This window comes from Staurois parvus, unplaced genomic scaffold (genome assembly GCF_062004578.1).
Source record: "Staurois parvus isolate SC_StPar_1 unplaced genomic scaffold, SC_StPar_1.0 ptg000719l, whole genome shotgun sequence".
Classification (NCBI taxonomy): Eukaryota; Metazoa; Chordata; class Amphibia; order Anura; family Ranidae; genus Staurois; species Staurois parvus.
Genome location: NW_028318515.1, coordinates 9812242 through 9836477, shown reverse-complemented (window position 1 = coordinate 9836477; position 24236 = coordinate 9812242). Strand labels below are relative to the sequence as shown.

The following is a 24236-nucleotide window of genomic DNA, read 5'->3' as shown; positions in this document are numbered from 1 at the left end:
TCTGTGGGTGGGGGGGCTTATCGGAATCTGGAAGCCCCCTTCTGCAAGGGGGCCCCCAGATCCTGCCCAACCCAAGTGAATGAGTATGGGGTACATGGTACTGCTACCCATTCACAAAAAAAAAGTGTAGTGTGAAAAAAGACAGGGGACAGGCTTTGAGAAGTCCTTTGTTAAAAGAAGAAAAATAAAAGAATGCCCCCCACAGTACATTCAACGTCAATCACAATGGCTGCCGCTACCTGAAGAAAAGAAAAAAAAAAAAAAAGCTCTTTTCCCGACAGTGGCTCCTGGCCATCTGACTGCTTTACAGTTACTTAGTATATAAGGGGCGGGGCCACCCAGGGACATCACGTGTGTGTCCCCACCCCTTATAGCACCGTCAATCAAGGCATGCTGGGTCAGTGATGTCACAAGGAAGTGGGGCCACATGCGTGATCTCACTGGTTGGTCCCCCCCTTACATATTTAAGAACTGTCAAGCCAGACGAGCAGTCAGATGGCCAGGAGCCAGCGTCGGTAGTGGAGCCTTTTTTTTTTTCTTCTATCCAGGTAGCGGTAGCGGCGGCCATCGTGATTGACGTTGGATCTACTTTGGGGAACTACTTTGTCAAAGACCGTCTCCTGTCTTTTTTCACACTGCACTTTTTTTTTTTTGAATGGGTAGTGGTATGGGGTATGTACCCCATACTCATTCACATGGGGAGGAGCCGGTATTTGGGGGCCCCCTTGCTAAAGGGGGCTTCCAGATTCCGATAAGATTCCCGCCCGAAGACCCCTACAACCACAGGCCAGGGTTGTGGTGAAGAGGCCCTTGTCCCCATCATCAAAGCACCCCCATGTTGAGGGCATATGGCCTGGTATGGTTTGGGGTGGGGGAGCTCGCTCGCCCCCCCCCCTTTCCTGACCTGCCGGGCTGCATGCTTGGATAAGGGTTTGGTATGGATATTGGGGGGGACCCCACAACGTTGTTTTATTATTTTTAAAATTATTTTAATGCCCTTTTTTTGCAGCTGAGCTGCAATATGTAGGTGTTGTGTGGGTGTGGCTTTGGCTTTAGTGTAGGCGGAGACACAGGGGGCCCCATTATCTCTTAATGCTTGGGGACCCCATGAGTTGTCAGTCCGCCCCTGGTTACCAGAATAAAATCAGAAAAAAAGTGTAAAGGGTTGACATATTTTTCCTGATACTTTATTGCTCTCTGATCAGTCAGGAGATACACAGCTCAAAAATTTAAAGGAACACCTTGAAAACACATCAGATCTCAATGGGGAAAAATATCATACTGGATATTTGTACTGATATCTACTGGGTAATGTGTTAGGAACGTAAGGATGCCCCATCGCAGTAGCTAAAAATTATACTCAGTAGTTTGTATGGTCCCCACGTGCCTGTATATATGCCTGAAAACATTGGACCATGCTCCTAATGAGACAACGGATGGTGTCCTTGTGTATTTCTTCCCAGATCTGGACCAGGGCATCACAGAGCTCCTGGACAGTCTGAGATGCAACTTGGTGGCGTTGAATGTACCGAAACATGATATCCCAGAGGTGTTCCATTAGATTTAGGTTAGTCGAGCATGGGGGCCATTCAATGGTATCAATTCCTTCATCCTCCAGGAACTGCCTGTATACTCTTGCCACATGAGGCTGGGCATTGTCATGCACCAGGAGGGACCCAGGACCCACTGCACCAGCGTAGGGTCTGACAATGGGTCCAAGGATTTCATCCCGATACCTAATGGCATTCAGGGTGCCATTGTCTAGCCTGTAGAGGTCTCTGAGTCCCTCCATGGATATGCCTCCCCAGACCATCACTGACCCACCATCAAAATGGTTATGCTGAATGATGTTACACGCAGAATAACATTCTCCACACCTTTTCACGTCTGTCACATGAGCTCAGGGTGATCCTGCTCTCATCTGTGAAAAGAACAGGGCGCCAGTGGTGGACCAGCCAATTGTGGTGTTCAATGGCAAATGCCAATCGAGCTCTATGGTCCCGGGCAGTGAGCACAGGGCTCAGTAAAGGACGTTGGGCCCTCAGACCACCCTCATGAAGTCTGTTTCTGATTGGTCAGAGAAATTCACACCAGTGGCCTGCTGGAGGTCATTTTGTAGGGCTTAGGTAGTGCTCATCCTGTTCCTCCTTGCACAAAGGAGCAGATACCAGTCCTGCTGATGGGTTAAATCGGAGTTCCACTCACTCTATAAAAAAAATAAAAGTCAGCAGCTACAAAAACTGTAGCTGCTGACTTTTAAAAAACAGACACTCACCTGTCCCACAATCCTGTGTTGCCCACGCCGCAGCCCATTTCACTGGCCGTCCTGTATTTCAGGAAGCAGGCATCTTCAATGTTGGCACCCGGGTGTGACAGTTTGCGGCTTCACAACCGGGTGCCCACTGCGCATGAGCGAGTAGCTCTGCGCTTCCTGAATGGCCCTGTCGTCTTCTGGGACCTGTCACGTGTCCCACAAGACTTTGGGGAGGGAGGGTATGAGACAACTTCCATTTCCGACCGCCTAAGCAATCGCAGCGGAAGTGGGAGCGGGTACCTGTCAAATTCGGGTACCTGTTCCCCCCCCCCCCGCTCCCCAAAGGTGCCAATCCTTAATGGGGAGTGGGGGACCAATCTTTAAAGCGGAACTTCCCCTTTTGGGTGGAACTCCGCTTTAAGGACCTCTTACGGCCCTGTCCATCTCTCCTAAAGTAACTGCCTGTCTCCTGGAATCTCCTCCATGCATCTTGAGACTGTGCTGGGAGACACAGCAAACCTTCTGGCAATGGCACGTATTGATGTGCCATCCTGGAGGAGTTGGACTGCCTCTGCAACCTCTGTAGGGTCCAGGTATCGCCTCATGGTACCAGTAATGACACTGACCCTAGCAAAATGCAAAACTAGTGAAAAACAGTCAGAAAAGATGAGTAGGGAAAAATATGTCCCTCTGTTTTGGGGATCGTCTCATAGTTGCCTATCTAGTGTACTTGTTGTTAATTTCATTAACACTAAAGCAGCTGAAACTGATTAACAACCTCCTCTGATACTTAACTGACCAGATCAATATCCCAGGAGTTTAACTGACTTGATGCTATACTCTGATTAAAAAGTGTTCCTTTAATTGTTTTGAGCAGTGTATATTACAGTGAACATTGACCATTTTGTCTATTAAGGTAAAGCAGTCCCCTATCATGTTTGCCACAGTTGTGCATCAGGAGTTCATTATTGTAGAAACAAAAGTGGAGCCTTCTGAGGCATCCTGGTTGCTGTCTAATCACATCACCACATCTAAATGGATCTTTTCCTTTTTAATTACAATGATGCCTGCAATGTTATCTGAGTAACAGGATATATCTCAGAACATCACATGTACCTGCATTTGCAGAATCCTCTCCCTGATGACATCCTCTCAGGGCAGGGTTCAGACAATGGAAGGTATGCTACTTTCCTTATACATAAATTTGCCAGCTTAAGTGCTTATTTTTCACATTTCAAACAGCTGGAAAGGATAAGTGCCACAGTATCAATACAACCTTCAGATTTGAATGCTGGTGGAGCACCCACAAGTGTTAGAAACAAATGCTAAACACCCCCATTTTTAGTCCTAAGGATTTGGGGCTTGGGGGGATCTTGCGAATGGATGAATGTTTAAAAACATCCGATGGTAGCATTCACAGTTTAGATGCCCAGTGATCTTTATAATCAAAGATCAGATGTATTTGTTGTGCCTATGTAGAAGGAGAGCTCAGCAGGTGTTGGTTGTCTCAGAGGAAATGAGGAAACATGATCGTCAGAGATGGAATTTCCTCCCAATATTCTGCCAGACAGGATCAGCACTAATCAGTCAATCATGAGAGGCCTATACACACAGGCACATGAGAGCCCTTTTCTAACGGCGGGTCTGATCAGGTCCAACTGTTCATTTTTCAGGTGGACTTGATCGGATGGTCCATTCACTCCTATGGACAGGTGGGCGTAAATAGCCTTCTGTCCGTTCATACCCGCCTACCTCCGGGTCCAATCTGGTCCACTAAAAAAGAAAGTGATCTGTCCTCTTCTGTGTAAGTGGATCGGATCGGAGGTAGTCTATGGCAACCCATAGAGCTAAGCGGACTCTGTCAGTGTCCACTCTGCAAAAACTGACCTGCCATCTGACCTGCTCTACTCTGATCAGCAGGGAATCTCTGAGCTGATTCTTTGCTGATAGGGACGATGTTTGCCCCATCTGAAAGGGGCCTAAGATTAACTAAAGGTGATGAATAAACAAATAAGCATTAATCATAACATCACAACTGCCCCAATTGCAATCAAATTATTTTGTTTAGGTCCGATATACGTTATTTTGATGGCACTGAAAAATAAATCAGTGTATGTCTGTTAATGGCAGTATCTGAAATTCTCCTGGCGTTGTAAAAGGTCCACACAGCCTAACATTTGTCTTGCTGTAGGTGTCAGAGCATATTACTGCTTTCCTCATTTCCTTCCTTCCTACCTTGTCACTAGACTTGTAGACAAACTAATGATGACCAAGAATACTTCACACATTGACCTGTGAAAAGACGGCTCATTTCCATTTCATTGCCAGCATACCATCCGCAGTTTTCTGCTTGAAGAGGACATGGTTTTCGAAAACCATCACATGCAACAAGAGAGGCTTAAAGGGGATCTTTCAGTAACTTTACACGTCTGTATAAATAAAAGTCACAATATACAGCCTGTGTATGTTATTTTCAGAAAACTGTACTGTCCATTTTCAGAAAAGATGGCACTGCCCTTCACTGAGAGTAAGGCAGGCCATAGACGAGTCAAAAAACACATTTTCTGTTGATTGAAAAACAAAAATAGCTCATACGATTGTGCCATCATTGGTGTAGTTTTTTTTTTAAATCCAGCATGTTGGATCAGGCACTATTGATCGTGGCACGAAAATCTTGTGTTGCAGCTGGTATACTAATGATGCGTAAAACAAACAATGCATCGATTGAAAATACTTTTTGTTCAGTTTTTGGCTCATCTATGACCTGCTTAAAGCATTGTTAAGGGGGCGTACTATGATCTCGACAATACCTGGAAGTGTTACACTTCCATATATTACTGTGTATGTGTAGCCCAGTGCTTAAAGGATAAGTTCACCTTTAGAACATGTTACATGTTCCATCAGTATTTAGGGTGGAACATGTAACATGTTCCAGCTCCTGCCTCCTCTCCCCCCCATTTCCCCCTTCATCTGCTGATCGCGGGTGCATAGCTTTAAAGGCTGCAGAGTAAAAAAATAAAAAAATAAAAATTTTTGATCTGCAAAAAGATGTGCAAATATTATTTTATTTATAAAAGGTGAATTTATCCTTTAATTGCCAGGAGAAGCAGCTACAGACTCACTCTGATTGCTGCTACTTCTATGTGTGTGCCCACAAAGGATTTCTACACAGACACAGCCATATCAGAGGAGACCCTTATGCAGGGGCGGACTGACAACTCATGGGGCCCCCGGGCAATAGGGGATCATGGGGCCCCTGTGTCCTTGCCCAAACTCAAAAAAGCCTATGAAAAAGGTACCAGGGGTATCTCATGGGGCCCCCTACTGACCCTGGGCCCTCGGGCAGTGCCCGAGTTTCCAAATGGTCAGTCCGCCTCTGCCCTTATGCAGGCCAGAGACGGGTTGTTTATCGGTCAAATTTTCATCCGAACGAATAATAGGACGATATTCATGCCGTTAGTGGGGTGGATCTTCTCATTTATTTTTATCGGTCATGCTGGAAAATCCACGAAAAATGGCCGTTTTTTGTGGACATTGGTGGCAGCATCGGCAACGAGGCCGACCAATTTTTCATTTATCGGCCGACAATTCGGCCAATAAACGGCCCGTCTATGGCCAGTCTTAGTGGGGAACTGTTACACACAATGGTAATTCTGCCCTCCATCCACTAGAGGGACGTAGATTACAAAAGACTGAGGAAAATCATGAATGGTTGTGGGGAGTGTAGTTTGCTGACGAGACTGAGCTACCACCACAGGTTGGCTGGAAACTCCCAATTCCCAAGAGAAAGACATTAAAGGGGAGGAACTGGAGTAGTTTTCCCAGGCTGAGAGGAGGAATGCCACCTGAGTGCAGAAAGGACAGTGAGTAGGTGATCACTACCAGAGAGCAGTGGAGGCACAGCGGGCAGTTTTTTGAATCCTTGAAGTGCGACCTAGACTGTGGGGAGCCTGCTGTGCAGAGCCAGATGCTTAGGACAATTAGAGAGAGAGAAACCCTTTTGCCTGGCACTTGGGCAGAAAGTCTATGCTTACACAGGACTGATGAGCAGCAGCTGGGCAACCATGCAATGCATGTACTATTAGAGGGACAGATTTGCTAAGAAGATTTTTCATCTGCACACCCAAACTCCTTAAGGGGCACTACCCCGAACACTCCAATGCAAGGTTGTGGGACCCAAAGAGATGGCCAGCAGAAGGTTTAGTATACTATTGATAGGGTAGCACCAGTCATCCAGTATGGTGCCCAGGCCAGCAAGGGAATTGGATATGGGCGAGAGAAGGGATGATCAGTAAAGTAGAGGGGGCAATTAGAGTAACTGGTCCCCTGGGTGTCTCTTCCTGCTGTAGCGAAAATCTGGCTTCTCCTTCTCTCCCTCTCATCAGCTTTCAGCTGCTGCAGGGAGAGACACACTGGTGATTGGTTCCTGTAACACTCCCCCCCACCTCACCAATCACCTTTACTGTCCAGGATTCGATTCCCCCTGCTAATAAAGATTTCAGTGTATTCTCAATGAAAATATAATTTTAATATTTTTTGGGGGGGCCCTGTCAGATACATTTCCGTCTGGCCGTTTATCGACATGGGCCGGATGGGAAGAGGTTAAGAAGACTATTATGTATTCTCTATTTGCGCCTGTTAACTGTATTTGGTTAACTATTACAATCCTACAATTTGCGGTTTGTTGATGGTTGACAGCTGTGTTATAGCTTTTGATGGTGAACCAATCCAGTATAACCTTTCCTTGCTAATTATCGCTCTATAACCTTTTCCTACTATTTCATTTGTAATATACATTGCTGCTACTTAAATGGGTTTGTGTCATTTTCTGGTGTATATATGATGTTGTGTTTGGGGGTATTTGTAAGCACAAGTATCTGCTTCTATATCGTCAGCCTAGCCAGGTGTGCTAGAAAGTACAAAACTGTTCACACAGTCGTGGGCACTAGAACAGAGGACCCGACACATCAAGTGGCTCCTTTGGAGATAAGTGCAATACATGCATACACTATGCAACATGAAAGCCTACAGCTGATGTTAGGTTCAGTTTAACTTTTCATATTACTGTCCAACACAAAATGACTTTTCTAGTTGTCCAGCCCCTGAGCCCTGGCACCTTGCTATGGTGTGCATTTCCTGTGAGTTCTTGGAATTAAAAGCAGAGCTTTGCCTTGTTTCATTACCTTGTTTATCACTGCTTTTAGGGGTTTCTGGCATTTTTCTCTGCCTTTAACCACTAGGCTACAGGGCACTTATACCCCCTTCCTGCCCAGGCCAATTTCCAGTTTTCAACTCTGTCACACTTTGAATGACAATTGCGCGGTCATGCAACACTGTACCCATATGAAATTTTTATAATTTTTTTGTGACAGATAGAGCTTTTTTTTGGTGGTATTTAATCACCTCTTGGTTTTTTATTTTTTCTTAAACCAAAAACCACTGAAAATGTAGAAAAAAAAAAGTTTTTTCTTAGTTTTTGTTATAAAATTTTGTAAATAAGTGATTTTTCTCCTTCACTGATGTGCGGTAATGAGGCTGCAGTGATGGGCACTGATAGGCTGCACTGATGGACACTGACAGGTGGCACTGATGAGCACTGATGAGGAGGCACTGGTAGGTGGCACTGATGAGCATTGACAGGCATCATTGATGGGCACTGAAAGGCAGCACTTATATATGGCACTGACTGGCACTGTTAGGCAGCACTGACTGGCACTGTTAGGCAGCACTGATAGGCAGAACTGATGGGCACTGATAGGTGGCACTGATGCACACTGATAGGCGGCACTGACTGGCACTGATAGGTGGCACTGATTGGAAGCACTGAAAGGTGGCACTGACTGGCATTGATAGGTGGCACTGACTGGTACTGATGGGTGACACTGAAAGGCAGCTCAGATGGGCACTGATATGTGGCATTGATGTGCACTGGTAGGCACTGATATGTGGCATTGATGTGGTACTGATGGGCACTGGCAGGTGGCATTGATGAGCACTGACAGCTGCAACTGATGGACACTGACAGGTGGCACTGCTGGGGCTAAACAGATCATCAGGGCACACTGATCATCAGTGCCCTGATGATCAGTATACATGTCCCCTCCGCGGAATGCCGATTACAGCGTGACAGCTCGGGAGGAGAGAAATGCAGATAACTGGCATTCCCCTATTTACATGCGATCAGCTGTGATTGGACACAGCTGATCACATGACCGAGCTGACATCTTCGGCTCTTTCCGTCGATCGGTGATCCGCTGTGTCTGAGGGACACAGCTCACCACCGATCACCACGCTGCGTGCTCCCGGAGCCATGCATGCGCGGTTAGAATGGGAGGACGTCATATGACATCCTCCCAGAATGAGAGAACCGCCTTGCGCCTGTCATTGTACTATATGGCGGGCAGGAGGTGGTTAAACGTCCTTCCATGCAAGCCTATGTGTCCATGCACACATAGAAGTGGTGGGGGTGTTTGAAGACAGAATAAAACCCACTACTAGTGTGTCTATGAGCAGCAGGGTTTTGGCAGAAAAAACGTTTAATGGGTGTAAACGCATCTAAACGCACATTAATGCGCACATCAAGCGCTTGAGAGTTCATTCAATTCCATGGCCTGAAGAAATTATTATTCTGGCCAATGTAATGAAGAAATACCCAAACACTTGACGCACCTAAACACATCTACAACCACGTCTACAAGTGCTTAAAAGTGTCAAAGTTTTTTCTGCCAATCCCTCCTTTCCAGGAAAGGAGAGATTGTCAAACACTCCTTTGTGCATGAGGTCTACTTGTGATTATTGACTACTAGCACTGTAAATGAAGGCCACTTATTTTCAAAGATGCATCCACCAGCCACAGCAGCCAATAAAAAGGTTTTCCATATTCACCATTCATCACTTTTCAATTTTATAAAGTGTATAACCTGTTGATATCCTCTGTTACTGACTGGCTGAGTTTGCACCACTGGTAGCCCCATTGACCAGCTATTGGAAAGATGCTGAAAGTCATTTTTCAGTCTACAAGAATGCATTCTCTCCACTGTCAAAATACACTGATTAGTGGATGCAGCCCATTGGCTCCAGCCACTGATTGAGAATAATTTTCCAACAACCCTGTTCTACAGAAGCTGATCTTTAGATTGATTTCTGTTGAGAAGAAGGAATGCCCACACATTGATTAAAATTTTGTTGGTCCCTGCTTTACCACCCACCTAACTATGGCCAGCTTAAAGGTATCTGCATTCTGGATGAGTGGAAACGCATGTAAGTGTCAGCAGCACTAGTATACGCAGGAGATTGGTGATTTTTTTGTGCTGAAGTTTTATTTTGAACAGTAGTGTCATAAGTCTGGGGAGAGAGTAGTGTCCTTCTAGCTGATGTAGAGGGAACTTTGGTGATGTGGCTGCTATGTAGCTCAATGGTACCTGAGGCCCTGTGGTGCAGGAATTTCCCTGCTTTATTCATTCTGTGGATCTGTGCTTTCTTTCATTAGCCAACAGGCCTCCAGTTATCAGAGCCAGCTCTGGTGTGAGGAAGCAAGCCTTGCACCTCTATCAAGATGGCCGAATCAGCACACAAGGCAGAGAAAATAGGGTTGTCAACCAGCTGGTATATTACTGGCCCAGCAAATACACATGGGGATGTTTATTAGGAAAGCAATCATAGGACTGGTATTTTTCCTAGAGAACAATAGAGATGAATGTCAGGTTGGGGCTGAGCATACGTTTGATCCAAACTCAAGCTGTTTGCAGTTTGAGGGATGACTGAACATACAATTAACCATATTTGGCTAAATATTTTTTACATTGCTCCACAGAATAGATTTCTGCTTTAAAAAAATGGGAAAGCACTGCACATTTATAAAACACATTTTATAAACGTGCAGTGCATTTTATGAATGGGTCATAAAGTGTTGGGCATAGTGTTGGGCAAACTAGCATTTTATAGCAAAGAGAGGATAGCAATGTCAGCTTTCTGCTATAAATGAGCACATTTATAAAACACAGCAATGTGCTTGAAGAAGAAAATCCTGGGGACATGATTTGTTAAAGTGCAATTGCTGTGTCAAACACAGAGAACTCTATAAAATACTGTAGACTCCACACCTGCCTGCGTTTTATGAATGGGTCACAAAATGCTGGCCATAGTGTTGTGTAATCTAGAAATTTATAGCAAAGAGAGAATAACGATGTCTGCTTTCTGCTACTAATGAGCCCTAAAGTATTCTTTTGTGAGAGCTTAAATTGCTATTAAACCCACAACAGTAAAATCAGTCTGTATATGCAGTAAAGTAATCGTTGTTATACTCACTGTGGAAATTAAGGGGTTAGTCCTCTGCATTTTGTAAAAAGGATGTTTGATCTTGTCTTGTCTGATCCTCCCCTTCTTCCACATTACCCATTTCATCTCCTGATAGAACACAGCCTCGGGGACACTGTACATGCTCAGTTTAGTGTGTATTGCTAGAGAGTTTTTCTTTTTGTTGGCAGAGTGCATGTGATCAGCACAGGGCCAATCAGCACTGTCCAGACAGAGGGTCAGGGGTGATGCAATCTCACAGGGCAGTGAGATAAGAATGAAAACTCCTTCTACAAGCTTTAGCCAGTGCTCAGCTGGACACTGATAGAAATCACAAGACTGCTCTAACTGTTGATGAGAGAAGGTATTTAGCAGTTTATATATGGGGCAGCACAGTGGCTAAATGGTTAGCACTTCTGTCTGGCAATACTAGGGTCATAGGTTCTAATCTCAACCATGGCACCACCTGCCTGGAGTTTGCATGTTCTCCCTGTGCCTGCGAGGATTTCCTCCAGGTACTCCGGTTTCCTTCCACACTCCAAAGACATGCTGGTAGGCTAATTGGATCCTGTCTAAATTGGCCCTAGTATGTGAATACAGGTTAGGGACCTTATATTGTACACCCCTTGAGGGTTAGGTGCTGATGTGAATGTACAATATATATGTAAAGCACTGTGTAAATTGATGGCGCTATATAAGTACCTGAAATAATAATAATAAATAAATAATTGCATTTCCATGTTATGTGTACTGTGGGAGACCAGATATAGTGAATGGAGGGTCCTGGGTTTAGTAACACTATAAAGTGGTTGTAAAGGCAGAAGGTTTTTTACCTCCCCGACAGCCCCCCCTAAATACATACCTGAGCCCGATCTGGATCCAGCAATGTGCTCTCGCTTTCCTCATTGGCTCAGATACAGCAGATTCAGCATTGGCTCCCGATGCTGTCAATCAGAGCCAGTGAGGAGAAGGGAGGGGGGGGGGGGGGGACGAGCCCTGCTCTGTGTGTCTTGGAAACAGGGCTCAGGAGTGGGGAGGGGGGGACTTGGAGCCAAGAGCACTGGCAGGTGACTCGAAAAGAGGAGGATCGGGCTGCTCTGTGCAATGGCTCCCACAGCTGTCAATCAGAGCCAATGTTTTATGGACACACAGAGCAGGGCTCAGGAGCAAGGTTGAAGAGCCAGGAGCACCAGCAGGGGACTCGAGAAGAGGAGGATCAGGGCTGCTCTGTGCAAAACCATTGCACAGAGCAGGTAAGTATCACATGTTTATAATTTTAATAGAAAAAAAAGAAGCCTTACAATCACATTCCCTTTAACCCCCCTGGTCACATTGGGTGCGACTTGGCATGCGATTTGCATGCCATGCGACTTGCAAATCGTATGCCAAGTCGCACCCTATTGTCCGCAATTACAGCGGTCAAATCCAACTTGGTCAGAGCCTCACCAATTTCTAAAGTAGTACATGTACTACTTTTGGTGTGATTTTCATAGACATCTGTCAGGTGTCTTGCAAATCGCACTTGAAATCAGCATGTCCCCCAACTTTGAAATCGAGCGACTTAACTGTAAGTCGCACGATTTCAAAGTGGGGTTTGATGTGACTGGAGGGTAAAACTATCCATACAGTGACAAAGCTTTCTAACGATCTTGTTAGGACAGCTGTGTGTACTGATTCCCAAATGGACACATTTGGAGACATCTGTGAATTTCTTCACTATCTCTGCACTGTATTTTTAAATGTACATTTGTGTGTGTGCAGCCTTGTTCTATCTCACCTCAGTTCTTGAATTGCTTGACTCTCAGAATATCAAAAATTGTGTCCCAACATTCACAAAGAAATTGTGACTCAGGTTAAAAGATTACAATTCACCAGACTGGCCTTATTTATAAAGCAAGTCGTTCACCTCCAATGTTATATCCTATGAAGGCTTACTTTAAGGTCCCATTCACATCTTGTAACTTGGGATCGCGGTCAGAATTCTGCCACGATTTTCGTGTGACAATCCTGGCAAAACGCAAGTTTTACAACTGTCGCCTCATAAGGAGCATGAACTGGTTTTAGTCAACAAACATGCATAGGGCAGCCCATGAAGTCAACGGACTGCCCTATGTGTGACTCGTGAAATCACGTGCAAAACGTTCAACCAAAATCGCAAGCGAAAATGCTTCTTCCCGCTACACGAAACTGTGAATGCATCCTAAAAACTGTAACTAAATTACCATTTAGAAAAACCATTTAAAGACATAGAGCTTATAAAATAAAACTAGACCTACCCTGACCTACAAAGCCATCCACAATGCTGCCCCAACCTACTTAACCGACCTGTTATCCAAATACTACCCTACCCGTGCCCTTCGCTCCACTCAGGACCTCCTACTCTCTACCTCCCTGATCTCCTCCTCCCACGCCCGACTGCAAGACTTCTCCAGGACCTCCCCCATCCTCTGGAATTCCCTACCATCAGACTGTCACCCACCCTCACCACCTTCAGGCACACCCTGAAGACCCACTTCTTCAGGGAGGCCTACCCCTCCCTCATCTAACATCTGACCTCCACTTCTCCCACCACCTCATCCCCCACAGCCACTTCCTCCTGTGCCACTTTCCCCTCCCTCCTAGATTGTAAGCTCGAAAGAGCAGGGCCCTCGAACCCCTCGTGTATCGCACTGTCTCTGTCTGGTCTCATGTTCTGTCCCCCTGCCTTTGTACAGCGCTGAGCAAACCCTTTGGCGCTATATAAATACTGTATAATCATAATAATAATAACTAGATTGTAAGCTCCAAGGAGCAGGGCCCTCCTAACCCTCTTGTATTGAACTGTATTGTTGCTGTATTGTCTCCCTTTATATTGTAAAGCGCTGAGCAAACTGTGGGCGCTATATAAATCCTGTTTACTAATAATAAATAATAACACTATTAACTGCTCTTTTCTGAAACTCACCATGATTATACAGGAAATGTGTGTGGTTCCTATTCTTTTTTTTTCTTCCATAACTGTAGAATGTGGTTTAAATTACAATAAAGGATGTAAAAAATGGCACTTTGCAGCCTACAGTTATAGGTGGTACTGTTGTGAGTTTATGGTCATAAACCTGCACTAGCCAAGACACCCCTGCTGTTTTAAACTGTTTACCTGGATTAAATTCAGAGACAAACTTGTAAAAGGAGTCTGTTGGGCTCCCTTGGGAATTAAAAGGATTAGGTGGATGCTGGTTGCTCATTGAAGCCCTTAAACCGGTTGTCTCAGTTTAAAAGTCCTTTGATAAAAGATACCAGCCAGTCTGCAGCCCTAATAGCAGGACAGGAAAAAAAAAACACATGGCAAGAAAGTAATAATGTGGTCCAACACCTTAAAGCATGACAAATGTTTGGCTGGTTGGAGTTCTTAGAATACAAAGAGGTTTGAAAACATTGTGCTTAGCAGCACTCATCTAATGCCCTATCTGCACACCATCAAAGGAAATGTGACATCTGTGATGAATGAAGTGCACTTGTTAGCATACTTCATACAAGCAGATGTGCTCTACTGATATGCTATTTAATCGATAAACTGGAGTCATTCTTAGTGTGTGAAAGAACATGGACTGTGACTCACTACATGAAGAAGGCGATTGTACTTGTATTACTGCACCGGCAACAACACAGTTAAATATTCTTCAGGATACTTTTTTTTTTTTTAATTTGTACTAACAGGTATGCTTTGAGAACAAGATTTTTGGGGTGTTCCCTTCTTCTGCATCCAAGCAGTACTGATACAGAAAGGTTTAGGCAAATGTTAGGAACAAATCTGCAAAGACAACAATCTCTAGGGGAAAAAACGCATATCCAGGGTAATAAAAGCCAGAAATAAAAGCTGGCCTTCAGGCAACCACCCAACCTCAGACATAAATTAATCAGCAGGAAACTGTCATTCTGAACACAGGGATGCAAACAAAACCTTGTGATAACAAATGCAGCCACATCAGTCTATTAATAAGTGTCGCACACAGAAAGGAACCCTCGATATTCCAGGATCATACAGCTGCACCTCCAGTAATGTGGTGTACCTTATTCAGTGTAACAAGTACAATCAGGGATGTTACATTGTTGAAATTATTATTATTATTATACAGGATTTATATACCGCCGACAGTACTCACCTGTCAAGGGCAGACAGTACAATTACAATGCAATTTAGTACAGAAATAGGACAAAAATTAAAGTGTTACTAAACCCACAACAGTAAAATCAGTCTGTATATGCAGTAAAGCATGCTTGTTATACTCACTGTGGAACATAAAGAGAGCCATGCCACACTGCAGCCACCTACACATGTACTGTACATCACTTAACACTGCAGCCACCTACACATGTACTGTACATCATTTAACACCGCAGCCACCTACACATGTACTGTACATCATTTAACACCGCAGCCACCTACACATGTACTGTACATCAATTAACACCGCAGCCACCTACACATGTACTGTACATCATTTAACACCGCAGCCACCTACACATGTGCTGTACATCATTTACCACCGCAGCCACCTACACATGTACTGTACATCATTTACCACCGCAGCCACCTACACATGTGCTGTACATCATTTACCACCGCAGCCACCTACACATGTACTGTACATCATTTAACACCGCAGCCAGCTACACATGTGCTGTACATCATTTACCACCGCAGCCACCTACACATGTGCTGTACATCATTTAACACCGCAGCCACCTACACATGTACTGTACATCATTTACCACCGCAGCCACCTACACATGTGCTGTACATCATTTAACACCGCAGCCACCCACACATGTACTGTACATCATTTAACACCGCAGCCACCTACACATGTGCTGTACATCATTTAACACCGCAGCCACCTACACATGTACTGTACATCATTTACCACCGCAGCCACCTACACATGTGCTATACATCATTTAACACCGCAGCCACCCACACATGTACTGTACATCATTTAACACCGCAGCCACCTACACATGTGCTGTACATAATTTAACACTGCAGCCACCTACACATGTACTGTACATCATTTAACACTGCAGCCACCTACACATGTACTGTACATCATTTAACACTGCAGCCACCTACACATGTACTGTACATCATTTAACACTGCAGCCACCTACACATGTACTGTACATCAATTAACACCGCAGCCACCTACACATGTACTGTACATCATTTAACACCGCAGCCACCTACACATGTACTGTACATCAATTAACACCGCAGCCACCTACACATGTACTGTACATCATTTAACACCGCAGCCACCTACACATGTGCTGTACATCATTTACCACCGCAGCCACCTACACATGTACTGTACATCATTTACCACCGCAGCCACCTACACATGTGCTGTACATCATTTACCACCGCAGCCACCTACACATGTACTGTACATCATTTAACACCGCAGCCAGCTACACATGTGCTGTACATCATTTACCACCGCAGCCACCTACACATGTGCTGTACATCATTTAACACCGCAGCCACCTACACATGTACTGTACATCATTTACCACCGCAGCCACCTACACATGTGCTGTACATCATTTAACACCGCAGCCACCCACACATGTACTGTACATCATTTAACACCGCAGCCACCTACACATGTGCTGTACATCATTTAACACCGCAGCCACCTACACATGTACTGTACATCATTTACCACCGCAGCCACCTACACATGTGCTATACATCATTTAACACCGCAGCCACCCACACATGTACTGTACATCATTTAACACCGCAGCCACCTACACATGTGCTGTACATAATTTAACACCGCAGCCACCTACACATGTACTGTACATCATTTAACACCGCAGCCACCTACACATGTGCTGTACATCATTTAACACCGCAGCCACCTACACATGTACTGTACATCATTTAACACCGCAGCCACCTACACATGTACTGTACATAATTTAACACCGCAGCCACCTACACATGTACTGTACATCATTTAACACCGCAGCCGCATACACTTGTACTGTACATCATTTAACAATTTAACACTGCAGCCACCTACACATGTGCACTGCACAGATTACTAAGTGTTGTCAACAGTGGGAGAGTCTTAAAGGGGCATGGTTACATAAAACCTCAGTCTAACAGAGATGTACAACAATCTTTGAAAATAAAGTAAACATATTCATTAAATAAGCTTTTTATGGGGCAAGGCCATGAGGGCAGCCCACTTATATGAGAGTCCCCTTTATATCAGAGTCCCTCCTTACATCAGTGTATGTCTCTATCAGTATATGGGAAATGCAGTTGCATTTGTGTGTACAGCTTGTTATTCTCTTGTTAATTGTTGTTGATTATGCTGCTGCCTTGTGACCACTGTTTGTATTGCATGTTATTTTCTGTATTGCCTCCACCTTCTTAAGCTGACCAACAATGGAGGGATTTTCATTCCTGCAACCATGGGTTGCAGGAAAGAAAATCGCTTGATTCCCCCATTAGTCATTCCTTACATCAGAGCCCCACCTTACAGAGTCACCCTACATATAAGTACCCCCTTAGATCAGAGTCCCTTCTTACATTAATGTCATCTTATATTGGAGTCCTCACTTAGATCAGTCTCCTCTTACATCAGATTCCCCTCGTAGATCAGAAACCCCTCCCTTAGATCAGAATCACCATTATATCAGACTCCCTTCTTATATTAAAGTCACCCTATGGACCAAAAACCCCCTTTTTGATCGAAATGCCCCCTTAGATCAGAAATTCCCCTAGATTGGAACCCTTGGATCAGAGTCCTAACTTAGATCAGAATCCACCCCTAAATCCCTAGATCAAGAGTCCCCCTTTTGATCAGAATCACCATTATATCAGACTCCCTTCTTATATTAGAGTCACCCTTTGGATTAGAAACCCCCCTTGATCCAAATGCCCCCTTAGATCAGAAGTTCCCTTAGATTAGACTCCCCCTTGATCAGGAGTCTCCCCTTGGATTTACTAATTTTGATCAGAATCCTCCCTTAAATCTGGAGTCCTCCTGTAGATCATAATCTTTGCTCTGATCAGAATCCCCCCTTAGATCAGCAGTCCCCTTGTAGATTATAAACCTTTTCTTAAATACCTATAACCAACACCTAATAGTCCTTACTGCAAATGTCCAAACAATTGTCCAAAATAAGTCTTCAAACAATTCACAGAAAATCTGTTTCAATTCGCCACTCCAGATCCAGAGTACCTCAAAAAAATATAAACTAAATATAGTGTATTACCCTTAAATTCTTTAAATATTTAATAAGTGATACAGTTGCAAGAAAAAGTATGTGAACCCCTTGGGATTACGTGGAGTTTTGCATGAATTGGGCATAAAATGTGCTCTGAACGTCATCTAAGTCACAACAATAGAAGAACACAGTCTGCTGAACATAATACTACACAAACATTAGATGTTGCCATGGTTTAATTGCACAAAACATGTAAACATTCACAGTGCAGGGAGGAAAAAGTATGTGAGGCCCTAGCTTAATGACTTCTCCCAGAGCTAATTGGAGCCAGGAGTGAGCCAACCTTGACTCCAATCAGTGTGATGATATTGGATGTGTTGCTGACAGCTGTCCTGCCCTTAAAAAACACACACCTGTTTTGGGTTTACTGGTTTCAAGAAGCACTGTCTGATGTGAACCATGCCTCACAGAAAAGAGCTCTCAGAAGACCTACAATCAAGAATTGTTGACTTGCATGAAGCGGGAAAGGTTTACAAAAGTATCTCCAAAAGCCTTGATGTTCATGTGTCCACAGTAAGACAGACTGTCTACAAATGGAGAAAGTTTAGCACTGTTGCTACTCTCCCTAGGCGTGGTCGTCCTGTAAAAATGACTGCAAGAGCACAGCGCAGAATGCTGCATAAGGTATAGAAGAATCCCAGAGTGTCAGCTAAAGACCTACAGAAATCTCTGGCACATGCTAACATTTTTGTTGACACGTCTACAATAAGGAAAACATTAAACAAGAATGGAGTACATGGGAGGACACCACGGAGGAAGCCATTACTGTCCAAAAAGAATATTGCAGCATGTTTGAAGTTTGCAAAAGAACACCTGGATGTTCCACAGCACTACTGGCAAAATATACTGTGGACAGATGAAACCAAGATTGAGTTGTTTGGGAAGAACACACAACACTATGTGTGGAGAAAAAAAGGCACAGCACACCAACATCAAAACCTCATCTCCACTGTAAAACATGGCGGAGGGAGCATCATGGTTTGGGGCTGCTTTGCTGCTCAGGGCCTGGACGGATTGTTGTCATTGATGGGAAAATGAATTCCAGAGTTTATCAAGACATTTTGCAGGAAAACGTACGAACATCTGTCCGCCAACTGAAGCTCCGCAGAGGATGGCTGACCTCAACCCGATTGAAATGTTGTGGCATGACCTTAAGAGAGCGATTCACACCAGACATCCCAAGAATATTGCTACACTGAAACAGTTTTGTGAAGAGGAGTGGTCCAAAATGACTCCAGATCGTTGTGCAGGTCTGATCTGCAACTACAGGAAACGTTTGATTGAGGTTATTGCTGCCAAAGGAGGGTCAACCAGTTAAGTCCAAAGGTTCACATACTTTTTCCTCCCTGCATTGTGAATGTTTACATGTTATGTGCAATTAAACCATGGCAACATCTAATGTTTGTGTAGTATTATGTTCAGCAGACTGTGTTCTTCTATTGCTGTGACTTAGATGAAGTTCAGAGCACATTTTATGCCCAATTCATGCAAAACTCCACATAATCCCAAGGGGTTCACATACTTTTTCTTGCAACTGTATAACAAATATAAAGCAGGTGATATCCTGATCTGGCTGCAAAAGCAGTAAAACACTTTAATATTTTTCCTTTTCTTTTTTTGTTCATTACAGCAGAGCACAATTACAAACCGCACAACGTTTAAATCAAAATGACATAGAAGTAGACTTACGATAAGTCAATGTACATAGTTAGGAGATATTGGGCTCCATTTACAAAGCAGTATTTTCCTCCTTAAAATTTGAAGTAAAATACTGCATTTTTCAAAATTGTTTTTTTTTGCAATTCACAAAAAAGCTACTAAAATAAGCCATGCGGTATTTCATTGAAATATACAGTATTTATCTCATGAGACCATTATTATATTTCAGATGATATCCAGTGGAAAAGATTCAGTGGAGAAGATGGTTTAAACCGTACTCATATGTATTAATACAGAAGAAAAAAAGGTGACTAGAATACCAGTTAAAGAGAAGCTGGACACACTTGGTGTATCAAAAACTACTAAGTTACATTAAAGTGTTACTAAACCCACAACAGTAAAATCAGTCTGCATATGCAGTAATGAATGCTTGTTATACTCACTGTGGAATCTAGGGGTTAATCCTGTCTTCTCTGATCCTCCCCTTCTTCCAGTGTCTCCTAAATATCTCTTGATAGAACAGAGGCTTGGGGGCAAGCTGCACATGCTCAGTTTGGTATGTATTGCGAGAGAGATTTTTCTTTTGATCAGCACAGAGCCAGTCAGCACTGTCCAGACAGAGGTCAGGGGTCCTGCATCCTCCTAGAGAAGACTGAAAACTCCTCCTACAAGTTGTAACCAGTGCTCTGCTGGACACTGATAGAAGTCACAAGACTGCTATATACTGCTGATGAGAAAGGGTATTTAGCAGTTTATATTTACTAAAATAATTGCATTTCCATGTTCTGTGTGTTGTGGGAGACCAGATATAGTGAATGCAGGGTCCTGGGTTTACTAACACTAAATAAAAACAAAATATCTTTATAAATGTCAAATATTGAATGAAAATAGTCTAAAAAAAAAATCATACATATCACACATATAAACACCTTTCTTCTACAACATTGTCTTTTTTATTGGTGGAGGAAGGGTATTTATATGTGTGTGTGCTTTTTTATACTATTTTCTTTCAGTATTTGACATTTATAAAGATATTTTGTTTTTATTTAGTGTTAGTAAACCCAGGACCCTGCATTCACTATATCTGGTCTCCCACAACACACAGAACATGGAAATGCAATTATTTTAGTAAATATAAACTGCTAAATACCTTTTCTCATCAGCAGTATATAGCAGTCTTGTGACTTCTATCAGTGTCCAGCAGACAAACTAAAGGAAAAACTTTTTTTTTTAGTTTTGGATAGGGTGGAGAGGTATTAGAACACCTATTAGGTTTTTATTGCAGTCTGTCCTCATTAAGGAGATTCACCCTCTCTATTTGTCATGTTTACCAATATCATGAAGGTAAATCTCCCCAATGGGACAAAAAACTGACAGGGGTTCTAACCCTCCACTAGTTTATCCAAAATGAAAAAGAAAGTTTTGCCTTTAGTTACACTTTCAAGCAGCCTTTCTCAACAGTTTCAACACAGAGGAACCTTTGAAATATTTTCCAGTCTCAGGAAACCCCTGCTAAAAATTACTATATCTACAAGTCATGATACATTAGTGTGATGGTCACTGGGAAGGATGTTCCTTACACTTGTGGTCACTGGGAAGAATGACCCCCTTATATATGGCTAAAAAAATCAATGATGTCAGTGGGAACTTGTCAGTGGGAAGATATCTCTAAAAAATACATGGGAAAAAGTTAAGTATCCCCATTACATATGACGTAGGTTCTAATAAAGGATTATACTATTGTGCTAAGCATGTACATTGTATTATTGTTTGAGTGATTGGGAGTTTTCTGCAGCAAATGATGGATATAATTGCATAGTCACAAAAAAAGGCTCTACAAATCTGGCAAAATGACATGAGAAAATACGTATATTTTACTACATGTAATGGGGTGGATTTACTAAATAAATGGGGTTGAATTACTAAAGGCACACTGAGCACTTTGCAAGTGAAGTTGTTCCAGAGCAGGGGCGGACTGACAACTCATGGGGCCCCCCGGGCAATAGGGGATAATGGGGCCGCTGTGTCCTCGCCCACACTCAAACCACATTCAAAAAAGCCTATGAAAAGGTACCCGGGGCATCTCATGGGGCCCTCTACTGACCCCGGGCCCTCGGGCAGTGCCCGAGTTTCCGAATGGTCAGTCCGCCCCTGTTCCAGAGCTTAATAAATGAGTGGAGCTGTGCTGACTTCCGTCATTCAATCACATGCAAGCAAAAATGCAGTTTTTTTTCCTTGCATGTGATTCTGTATTCTTTGTAAAGTGAAGCTTTACCTCATGTACTAAGCTCTGGAGCAACTTTCAAATTGCCTTAAAGTATGTGAATACTGCATAAATTGACAACGCTATATAATTCCCTGTAATAAATAAACAAATAAATAAAATAAGTAGAACTGTAAGCAACACTTTGCTAATTTTCGGTAAGGGAGTTTATAGCCCCTGTCAGTTTTTTATTTTTAATTTTGCCATCCGTGTTACCATTGGAAGATGTCCCCTCTTACTTTTCTGGGGACAACCCACATTCTTTTCTTTTACTTTCACTTTCAATGATGATTGTAAACTGGACAAATAGAGAGGATGAATCTCCCTAACATGGACAGAGACAACAACAAAAAAACCTGACAGGTGTTCTAATCCACCTCCACTCAATCCAAAAGTTAGAAAAAAAAAATCTTTAGTTATTCTTTAACCACCTCCCGCCCACCATATAGTAATATGACGGACGCAAGGTGGTTCTCTCATTCTGGGAGGACGTCATATGATGTCCTCCCATTCTCACCGCGCATGCGCAGCTCCCGGAGCACGCAGCGCGGCGATCGGCGGTGCGCTGTGTCCCTCGGACACAGCGAATCACCGATCCATGGAAAGAGCCGAAGATGTCGGCTCGGTCATGTGATCAGCTGTGTCCAATCACAGCTGATCACATGTAAACAGGGAAATGCCGGTTATCGGCATTTCTCTCCACTCGAGCTGTCACGCTGTCAGCTCGTGAGGAGAGGAGAGCCGGTAATCGGCATTCCACAGAGGGGACATGTACACTGATCATCAGAGCACTGATGATCAGTGTGCCCTGATGATCAATGTAGCCCCAGCAGTGCCAGCTGTCAGTGTCCATCAGTGCCAGCTGTCAGTGCTCATCAGTGTCACATCAATGCCACATATCAGTGCCTACCAGTGCACATCAATGCCAGATATCAGTGCCCATCTGAGCTGCCTTTCAGTGTCACCCATCAGTGCCAATCAGTGCCACCCAGGGGTGGACTGACCATCTGGAAACTCGGGCACTGCCTGAAGGCCCGGGGTCAGTAGGGGGCCCCATGAGATGCCCCTGGTACCTTTTTCATAGGCTTTTTTGAGTTTGGGCAAGGACACAGGGGCCCCATGATCCCCTATTGCCCGGGGGCCCCATGAGTTGTCAGTCCGCCCCTGGTGCCACCTATCAGTGCTGCCAATCAGTGCCACCTATCAGTGCCCGTCAGTGCCGCCTATCAGTGCCAGTCAGTGCCACCTAACAGTGCCAGTCAGTGCCACCTATCAGTGCCGCCTATCAGTGCTGCCTTTCAGTGCCCATCAGTGATGCCTGTCAGTGACCATCAGTGCCACCTACCAGTGCCTCCTTATTAGTGCCCATCAGTGCCACCTATCAGTGTCCATCAGTGCAGCCTATCGGAGCCCATCACTGCAGCCTCATTAGCGCACATCAGTGAAGGAGAAAAATCACTTATTTACAAAATTTTATAACAAAAACTAAGAAAAAACTTTTTTTTTCAAAATTTTCAGTGGTTTTTGGTTTGTTTAAGAAAAAATAAAAAAGCCAGAGTTGATTAAATACCACCAAAATAAAGCTCAGTCACAAAAAAATTATAACAATTTCATATGGGTACAGTGTTGCATGACCGCGAAATTGTCATTCAAAGTGCAACAGCACTGAAAGCTGGAAATTGGCCTGGGCAGGAAGGGGGAATAAGTGTCCTGTAGGCTTGTGGTTAAGTAAACCAAGTCAAATGATTTCCATATTTCCATATTTAGGTTTCAATGTATTACTGTTGAGAGAACTGATCCAAAAAATCAGAAACTACTCAAAATTGCCTATTGTATTTGTACATTTCTTAAATACTGCATGTATGGACTACTACTTAATTACTGCATACATTTAATTATTTATTGTCTTCTGTAAATTGAGTTTAATAACTTTTGGTGCGGTATTTACTAAGCATTTTGAGTGTTTTGCAGTAAATACTGCAAAACCGTATACTGAATTGAAAGTTTCAGGATTGCATGCGATATTTATGCAAAATGTCTCCATACACCTAAATGTTGCATGCAATCTGCTTCTGTGAATGGAGCCCACTGATTTTTATAACGAATGGTAACAGGTCTGAAGTCACCAGTGGAAGTAGTGGCCAAAACATCTAAAAGTTATCGGAAATTGTACCTTTAAAATAAACAAAGCTGAATCTCTCAACTTTGTACAAATTGGCCAGTGGAACACGAGTTTGACAGCATAGTTTATGTGCATCTTTTTTATAGTACCGCATTGCATTTTCTTAAAAATTTATTATAATAATAATGTCAACACAGAGTGCACCAACATACTTCAAAACCACATCCACAAATTTCCTAATTTCCCTCCCATCCCAATAGCTACAATTATTTCCAAAGTATTCAAAATATAGGTTAAAAGTACATTGTATGTGTTCAACAGAAATTATTTAGTGTCAGGACAGTACCTGAGTACTTGAA

General features: G+C 43.5%; 1 long non-coding RNA gene across 1 annotated transcript in view; it reads left to right on the top strand.

Annotated features, from left to right (window-relative positions):
* LOC149445554 (uncharacterized) overlaps positions 1 to 19887 on the top strand; it is a 63894-nt gene extending 44007 nt beyond the window's left edge. The window contains exon 2 of the long non-coding RNA XR_016306394.1: positions 19722 to 19887. This is a non-coding gene — a long non-coding RNA (uncharacterized LOC149445554). The remainder of the gene's footprint in view (positions 1 to 19721) is intronic.
* Positions 19888 to 24236: the final 4349 nt, after the last annotated feature.